Source organism: Lytechinus pictus, chromosome 16, assembly GCF_037042905.1.
Source record: "Lytechinus pictus isolate F3 Inbred chromosome 16, Lp3.0, whole genome shotgun sequence".
Classification (NCBI taxonomy): Eukaryota; Metazoa; Echinodermata; class Echinoidea; order Temnopleuroida; family Toxopneustidae; genus Lytechinus; species Lytechinus pictus.
The window spans coordinates 9,421,765-9,431,588 of NC_087260.1; the positions used below are offsets into that span (position 1 = coordinate 9,421,765).

At 38.4% G+C, this 9,824-nt stretch overlaps 1 long non-coding RNA gene across 1 annotated transcript; it reads left to right on the forward strand.

The window, feature by feature from the left end:
- Nucleotides 1-1,314: 1,314 nt before the first annotated feature.
- LOC135157125 (uncharacterized) lies at nucleotides 1,315-7,159 on the forward strand. Its single transcript, XR_010296159.1, has 3 exons — nucleotides 1,315-1,520; nucleotides 3,818-4,001; nucleotides 5,098-7,159. It is a non-coding gene; the product is annotated as an uncharacterized LOC135157125 (long non-coding RNA).
- Nucleotides 7,160-9,824: the final 2,665 nt, after the last annotated feature.

The following is a 9,824-nucleotide window of genomic DNA, read 5'->3' on the forward strand; positions in this document are numbered from 1 at the left end:
CTCGAGTACAGATGATTTTCACTACAGTTTTTATCATGTAAAATATTAAGCATATAACTTTAACTTGCCTTTACTTCAACCAACCATTCAGCCATTGTGTGTGCTAAAACTTCAGGAATCCCGTTACCTCAACCAACCATTTAGCCATTGTGTGTGCCAAAACTTAGTCATGTTAGTAAGAAAGTACATGATTACAGATGTTAAAACATATATATATATATATATATATATACATATCTCAAAATAAACTTTTTATAATATTAATACTTTTGTAATTTTCTTATTACTGTGATTAAGCTAAATGAAATTGTGATCGTTTTCATAAAGGTGTGCAAGTACCGCAGTAGCACCAGGGTAGTACCATGGTACAGGTACCACGGTACTATCGCAGTACTATCGCAGTACAGGCCCTGATAGCAGACACGGTCGTAATGACGTCATTAACTGATCGTAAAGTGGTAATACTCGTCATGTCGTCGTATCTATGACGTTCTTACGACGTAATTTTGACGACTTAGAATGGCAACTTTCTTTTGCATTTTTATTTGACCAGACTATGACGTGATTACGACGTCATTTACTGACCAATTTACGACAAGTAAATTTGCTTTCTTATATGACCAGATTATGACGTGATTATAACGTCATTTACTGACCAATTTACGACAAGTAAATTTGCTTTCTTATATGACCAGATTATGACGTGATTACGACGTCATTTATTGACCAATCTGCGACAAATAAATTTGCATTTTTATATGACCACATTATGACGTGATTATGACATCATTTATTTACCAAACAACGACAAAGAAATTTGCGTTTTCATATGACCACATTATGACGTGATTATGACATCAATTATTTACCAATCAACGACGAGGAAATTTACAAGTTTAATTTCAAAGCCACATACTATTTTGCCATTTTTTCAACCTTGCCATGTTAGCAAGGCTATTTCTATTTAGAAAAGGAAAAGTAAAACTAAAAAAAAAATAGTACATAATTTTTTTTTTTAAGGTAAAGTATATCATTCTTCAAAGAAAAAAAGCTTCAAAAGCAGTGGCAAAAATAATAATTTCTTAACTGGTTGCCAACCAAACCAAACAAGAGGAAGCTTTATGTCAAAGAAGTGTGTATCTATTCTAAAACTGTTTTTTCGTAATTGGTGTCATGCTCCGGTGTCATGCAAACCCCCTAACTAGTTAGCTCAACAGCTCAACCTCCCCCTCCCCCCCCCCCCCACCCCCGGGCTCATAAAAAAATTCATCATCCGCAGAATTAATTCACCGGGCGTCGGGCCTGCGCATGCGCGCTGCACGGCATGCAACTAACTGGCAAGTCACAATCATTTGAAAAAGGTGCGGTATGTGCCCGTTTTCCGCCGTTAAATGATGCATGCAGCCTAATTTTGGATAGAGAATCAAGTGCGACGAAGATGGCCGTAATAGTTCTACTACTTTAAGAACACGGGTCAGATTTGGACAACGACTTCGAAGGCATTCGCAGTAGACCAAACAGTAAGTTAGATAACCATTTTCTAAGATTTTAATTCTTTTCGGAGCGCGGCTTGCAGCTACGTACCGTAGCTAGCTTACCATTGGCTTTAGATTTCGTGCACTGACACTGCCCGGCCGGGGTGGCTGCGGGGAGCGCCGGCATGCTGTATAGGACAGGCTGCGCTGGTGGGCTCAGCCTCAGGGCCCAAGTCTGCACACAGTTTAAACTTTAAGGTAAATGCCAGTTGTGGTAACGATATCAAAATGAGTTCGTACAGAATCCAATGAAATTGACCACCAAAGTGTCTGTCTATATTTATAAATAATATATGTGCCAAAGGATTCTGGAAGAAATTGTGTAATTGCTGAGAAATCAGCAAAAAAAGCACAGGATTCGGGTCAAGCGTCTGGCTGACATTCAGTCAGAGCAATAATAATACACTGTCCCACGTGCACTTATCTGGGTTGGTGATCTTCAGTGTGAACATTTTTCAGCGTAGATTTCAAGATTTCACAAAGTTCAGTTTATGTAACTGTACCAGATCAACATGTAGATCCTCGATGATATACTGACAATAAACCCTAAATCTCCCAGGGTATTTTGATTCTTGTCATTCCCGGGGGGGGGGGGGGGGGGGGCATTATCCCTTAGTTATAAGTTATAAGATCTCAGCCGCGGATTGCGCGTTCACAGCGAAAATTTGCATGATGGTAGAGAATGACATAATCTACATAGTTGCATTGGTAAATTTCACTGAATTCATATATTTATTTTTTTTATGAATTAATTATGCTAATTTATTCATGAAATCATACTTTTTGCTCTGATTCACTAATTAAAGCTCCTAGAATGCTATTTTTTGGGTGAAAATATTCTTTATAGCATTCCTAACAATTTTGAATGAAAAAAATTCTGGTACCAAGACCGATTTCTTATTTTTTAAATATTTTTATTATGTATTTCTTAGTTTTTTTACTTTTTGTTTTTTATTGTATTTTCGATGGAAATCGTTCCAGACCTAATTCTAATCATAAACAAGGCAAAATTAATTAATACCCCTTTCATAAACCTATCCTCCAATTAGCCGCCTAATATGCGGATAATTCAATAAAAATTGCGTTCACAAACCCCGAAAATTATCCGCATTATTTTTACGAGCGCCCGTCCTGAAAAAGGCGGATAATCGTCATGACAACTGGACACGCCCCCTCCGATGCGGTTGTGTTGGAAAAGGGTGACCTTGTGACCGCACCATGGCAATTATCACTTGTTCACTGCAACCACCCTGCCTGTGGGGAATCTACAGGTTGGACTATGGCATGCCAATGCTGTACAGAGCACACACTTTAAAAAATGATTAAAATATCACTTTTGTGACCAAAATTACTAATTTCCATACAGTTGCAATTTATTTTTCATTAGTAACTTGGGAATAATTTTTGTATTCACTAGAGCGCTCAAAAACTTGAATTTTGGGCATTTTTTTTGTACGCCCTCTATTGGTGGAAAATAATATGGCAAGAAAATTTTCATTTTTTAATCTCTATTTTTAATCAAGAAAAAAATAATTTAAAGAATCAAATTTACTTAAGGGCCAAGTTGTATGACGAATAGGTGTCCTAGGCCTAATGGAAACTGTCAGTGTAAAAAAATCAAGCATTTGTCCCAAAGAAAAAGAGAAAATAAGCCAAACATTGCCATCCTTAATTTTGCCACACATGGAGATATAACTGAGAACAAGGTTATATCATAACCTTGTTCATTGAATGAGTGGCAATTATCCGCATTATTTGGAAATACGTTTATAAACTCAAAATCTTGTCCCGATGCTGCTATTATGCGGATAATTGCAGCATCAACATAATGCGGATAACTCTGGTCCTCCTCCGATTTTACGAGGGGTATAAAGGGGTATAAGTTTAATCAGTAAAAGTATAAATAATGATAAATTTATGAATTTTGGCTAAATACACAATTTGCATTGGATTGTACATGAAATCATGTTTATGAGCAATTTTGGGTCTGACATGCACTTACATAATGTTGCGTAATGTCGTAACCGTGTACCTGGGCATCACAAATTTGGTCTCAAAATTTGCGCGAGACTTGAAAGTAAAAAGTCAGTGAGCGGCGCGATCAAAAAATTTTGCGCGACAGCATAGTGATGAAATTTGTTGAGGGGGGGTCAAATTAACCCCCCCCCCCAGTTTCATAAGGGTTAAGGCCGTCACATGAAATGCCCTATATTCATTATTTTTCTACCAAAAGCACCATTTTGAGTAAGATTTTTAATGAATAGATCTGTTTGACATTTCAGGAGAAAGAGAGGGAGACACATAACCACCTGTCTCGGTGTCACACATGAGGAGTTGAGGAGGAGATGAAGTCGGTGAATATGACCTGGCCTGGGGGAGTTTCCAGAAGAAGGCCCAGAATCGCCGGATGCCAGGAGTGGAGATCCTTCGTTGCTGCCCTACATGCTAGGAGGCATCGGGCAGTAGGTAAGTAAGAAGGCTATTTCAGATGTCAAGCTTATTTTTTTGTTTGGGATCATTGGGAATCTCTATTATCAGAATCACGCAGATTTGGGTGTGTACAAACTCGGGGCACCTTATAATCTGTCAATGGTCCTGACTGTACTTCAAGGACTCTGTGATATTTTTATCATTTTTTCATTGTATTATCATTCACGGAGCCTAGACAAGTCTCTGTTGCCTGTAGAACTTTGTACACTAAAGATGGATTTCCCTAGAAAATCCACCTTTCCCACAATAATTTTGGGGCAAACATTTAATTTGTCCAATTTGTACTCTAAATGCATACAAGGCTTAAAAAATGTTAATCGTAGGAAGGTAAAAATTTTGAAGGATCACTTTCTTACAATTCCAACGCTATATAATGCAATGACATGAACTTTAACTCAAGTGACGTACGTTTGCAAGAAATACAGAATTGGTGCACATGCATAGCTGATTGATTGTGCTAGTACTGGTACTAGATTCCAGGCTGACGCAGTGGATCAGTTTGGACGTTCTAATTTCAATGACAAGTTTAGATGGTAAATTGGCGCTAATAAAATTTTGCATTGGTCGATCTCGCGATGCCAGAAAACTAATTCCACCTCAAAATTTGTCGGATTTTTTTTGCAAAATATATATTTAATTGATCCTTGACCTGAATTTCAGCCAAATCAGGCATAGGGAATGGCTGTATTTCGGCCTCGAAGTTCGAATTCTCAGTCCTGACAGTCCTGGTGACCCCATAACCATTTAAAACACATAAAAAAGGCATGAATTCAAATCATAATTATAAAAAAAATTATATGTTTTATGTGTCAAATAAATTGATTCTAAAATTTCATTCCTTATACAGAGATGGTTTAAGGTCTTGAGGGCATCATGCCCCCCCCCCCGACTTGACTTTACATACATGTATTTATATTTGAAGTATAAATTATGTAACAAACCCCACATCGTTTTTTAATCATTTAAAATAAATTGGAAATTAATATTGAAACCATCTAGTTTTTAATGAAGATTAATAAATAGTTTATGTAGAAAAGGTTTTTATGTTTCTCCTCTTCTGTTATTTTTGTAGATGCTGTAATTTGAAACGGAAGGTATCCTGCCAATAAATTTTCATCCCATCTGAACTGCCTTGCCTGCCTGCACCCAGTCATCTGTTCCTGAGCATTTTCATTCTATTTTTCATCATCGTTCTTTTCGGCCTGTATGAAGTGAATTTCACATTGATTGGTGGAGCTGCTAAGTTGGCATTACAGGGCCACGCCGGGGTATGATCCTTGGGGTTGAACATCATGACTGCTAGTTGGTCGGTGAAGGTGATGGGATGGATCAATGTCGCATGGAGTAAGATCGATACCAATCTGCTTTGCTACATTTCGAACAATCTCATACGGATACGGATATTATTGCGACAGGAGTACTGTTCGATGTGGTCAAGCCTATTTGACAAAGCATTATGGTGTTAGTCATGTTATCAGAAACCGATTTTTCAAAATCACGGAGTTGCTTCAATTTAGTATCGATAGATATTTCAAGAACGTGTAGACGAGTGAGCTTTTCATCAAGAATTTCACGCAATTTATTTTCGCGCTTATCCATATCATCATTGAGTTTTTGTCTATCGCGTTCCATTGACACGGCCACCGCTCTTTGAACGACTGTATCAATATGATCTAGGTATGCTGGGCTTTGTTTAGATCCAGTTAATGATGAAACAGAGGATTGTGTACATGCGTTAGCCGAGTGCAGGCGGCCTCTTGATCTGGTGGATATCTTAGACATGTTGTTAGAGATTACGTAATGATATAATTGAAAAGTGGGATAGGCTGTGCATCTGCCAACTCACCAGTCAACCAATTAGAGACGGCCTTCGAAAGTGACACAGCACGAAAATATCAATATGGGACTGGTCTAGTCAACACATAGATCCTGAAAAAAACCATGGAGACCGCAGACGCAAAATGATTTCCATACATAAAGATATGATGCACAATTTCCAGTGGGTTCAAAACACTGAACACATGCTATGCTGATACACAGACTATTTTAAGAACTTTATCAAGCATAGGAAATCTGGTATGAAATCTCTCAGCTCACATAAAAAGCCTACGTAGCTACATGTAGGGAAGAAAATGTGTAATTGCTGAGAAATGAGCAAAATAAGCATGTAATTCTATCAAATGTCGGGTGTTTTTCGAGTCAATCATAATACACTGTCCTGTCCCACATATGCTTTTCTGTGTTAGTGATCATCAGAATTATTTATTTTAAGTTCAAAATTCATGATTTTACAAAGATACAAGTTTACAATAATTTACCAGGGCCCCGTCTTACAAAGAGTTATGATTGATCCGATCAATCGCAACTATGGACGGTCAGCAATGTTAACATCTATTAAGCACGTTTGTTCAAAATATTTTCTAGCTATGATGTATGTTCATGCATTCATTGTTTTCTCAAAAATTCGCTGCGCTTCTTTTTGCATACAAAAGACATTGTGCAAATTTTTCGTAGAAAAAAAATTATGACACTGATGGTTTTCCATAGAGTTATGATTGATCGTTCAATCGTAACTCTTTGTAAGACGAGCCCAGATCTAGATTATGTACAATATTTTGACAATTAACCTTAATTTAAAAGACTTTCCGAAGAAATAATTGTTTGCTGCAACTACTGTCTTTTACCCCTAAGTGATAGTGTAATACAACCCAAACTTTTCATAAGAATTAATGTACATGTATGATTCTTTCACCCAAATGTGAACTTCCATAAATCCTGAAATTATTCCAACTCAGGTATTTTTTTTTTTTACATATATTTTTACCTACATTACATAGTTGTCTAAAGTTGAAGGTATATTTAATTATTATTTCAACGAAAAAGCTTTATTCTTGGAGATCATTATGCCTCTGTTATGTATTAATGTGTATTTATACATGTACAATTGTATGTATTGGAATAACAAACATTGTAATTTCATTCCTTTGACCCTAATACTGCATTTTCATAGAAAAGTGTTTTTTTTTTCAATCTATTTAGATTTTTCAACTTTTTGTTTTCCTTTTTTTTTTTTTGCTGGTAATATCATGTTATGCAACTTTTATTTATTAATAGAATGTTTGCCACGATTTCGTAATTGAAATGCGTACATGTATTTGATTTCGTTTTCCATTTTTGTATATATATTCTTTTTTTGTGGGGGGGGGGGGGTCATGTTCTTGAGACTGAGACAAGTTATGCAAGGCCCTGGCATGGAGGATCATTATATTGTTACTGGGAATGCTGGACATTGTCAGACCACCTCAGTATTCACAAAATATAGATAATCCTCAATGACAAGGTCTTTGAAGTGGTGTGTGTATGTACATTGCATGTAGAATTTAATCTTTAGGTCATTATCACGTCAGAATACGTTAAGATATCATAGTTGACTCCAAAAGACGTCATATTCATTTCAATATGCGACGTCAATATGACGTCTATTACTAGTCAGCAATATGTTGCAAAGTCGTCATTCAGACGTCGTAGTTGACTTATAAAGACGTCATAATTACATCAATATGACGTCTGAAACTGGTCAGGAATACGTTGCAAAGTTGTCATTAAGACGTCGTAGATGACTTTAAAAGACGTCATAATTACATCAATATGACGTCTAAAACCGGTCAGGAACACGTTGCACGGATGTCATTAAGACGTCGTGGTTGACTCTAGAAGACGTCATAATCACGTCAATACACGACGTCAATCTGACCCTTGATACTGGTCAGGAAAACGTTGTAAAAACGTTGCAAAGACGTCATTAAGACGTCGTAGTCACTCTTGGAGACGTCATAATGACGTCAATATACGACGTCATAATGACGTTATTCGCGGGTGCAAGATCCCGTCTTTAAGACGTGATAAAACGACGTCAATATGACGTGAGACTCGTCGTAAAAATGACGTAAATATAACGTCATTTTTACCAGTTTCTGCTATCAGGGGGTTTACAGGTACAGCGGTACTACTGCGGTAGTACCGCAGTATAGGTACCGCGGTACTACCGCAGTACAGGTACCGCGGTACTACCGCAGTACAGGTACCGCGGTACTACCGCAGTACCTGTACTGCGGTACTACCGCAGTATAGGTACCACGGTACTACCGCAGTACAGGTACTGCGGTTCTACGGCAGTACTACTGCGGTACTACCGCAGTATAGGTACCGTGGTACTACCGCAGTACAGGTACTGCGGTACTACCGCAGTACAGGTACTGCGGTACTACCGCAGTACAGGTACCGCGGTACTACCGCAGTACAGGTACCGCGGTACTACCGCAGTACAGGTACCGCGGTACTACCGCAGTACCTGTACTGCGGTACTACCGCAGTATAGGTACCGCGGTACTACTGCAGTACTACTGCGGTACTACCGCAGTATAGGTACCGCGGTACTACCGCAGTACAGGTACTGCGGTACTACTGCAGTACTACCGCAGTATAGGTACCGCGGTAGTACCGCAGTACCTGTACTGCGGTACTACCGCGGTACTACCGCAGTAGTACCGACCAATTTACCACGAGTACTACCGCAGTACTTGTACTGCGGTAGTACTGCGGTACTTGTACCGCAGTACTACCGCAGTACTTTTTTACAAGGGTAACCAATATAGTTACTTGTCTGTTAGAGAAAGTAATCATCATGATGAACAGGAATTCACTTTACTTGTTAATTATTTCAACTAAAGTACGTTTTCAGTTGTTTTATTAGACGAGTAGAGACACAAAGACGGGAATCTTTATTTTGTCATGAGTCTCTAAACTTCAGGGCAGTTGACTGTCTTGAAAAGAGCATTATAAACAAATATCAACAAGTAAAGCAAGGCATTGCGATCAAGGTTGTTACACGAAGTAGGCGTTCATTATCAGTCCTTTAAGAGGTGAAATCTCACTCCTTACTTTACATCACTGTACTACTTCTATCATTATCATCGGATGTGGAGCTAAATCCGGGCCCTTACCAACCCAAGTATCCTTGCCAAATCTGTCACAAGGGAGTGACATGGGCTCAGAGAGGTGTTGCCTGCGATGTTTGTGATCATTGGTTCCACGTAAGTTGTATGCACATGTCAACCCCAGTCTACATCGCTCTCAATGCATGGAAGCAACGCTACATGGGAATGTACCAACTGCGGTATGCCACAGTTTTCTTCCAGTCTTTTCTCATCGTCTAGGAGTATTGATTTATCAAATTCTTTCTCAAATCTTGACCATTCATCACTCAGCAATGCTAGCGATTTACAATCAAGCATTGTACCAGCTAGGCAACATCGGATCTCCATTGATAAGCTCTTCTCCAAGACGGTCTTTAAATCATCGGAGAAATCGTAACAACATACCCAATTAATCCCTCCAGTATTAAAGTTCTTACCATCAACTTCCAAAGTTTGAAGAACAAGAAGGAGGAATTGAATGCCCTCATCGATTGTGAGAAACCTGATGTTATTATTCGAACAGAGACTTGGTTGAACAGTACAATTTTTAGTTCAGAGTTCTTCCCACCCTTCTTTGGTGTTATCAGGAAAGACCGACAAGATGGCTACGGGGGAGTGTTATTAGCAATAAGAAATGATACAAACAGATCCTGAAAGTGGAGGATGTAGAGCAAGTGTTCATAAAGGTTCATCGCCAAGGGTTAATAAGATAAGACTTAAGTAAATAAACTAGACAACTTTGAGGTTACGTGTGACTGTCTTTAATGACCATGGCCAAGAGACCAACACTAGATGGCGCGCTTACAATTTGCGGTTGCAACAT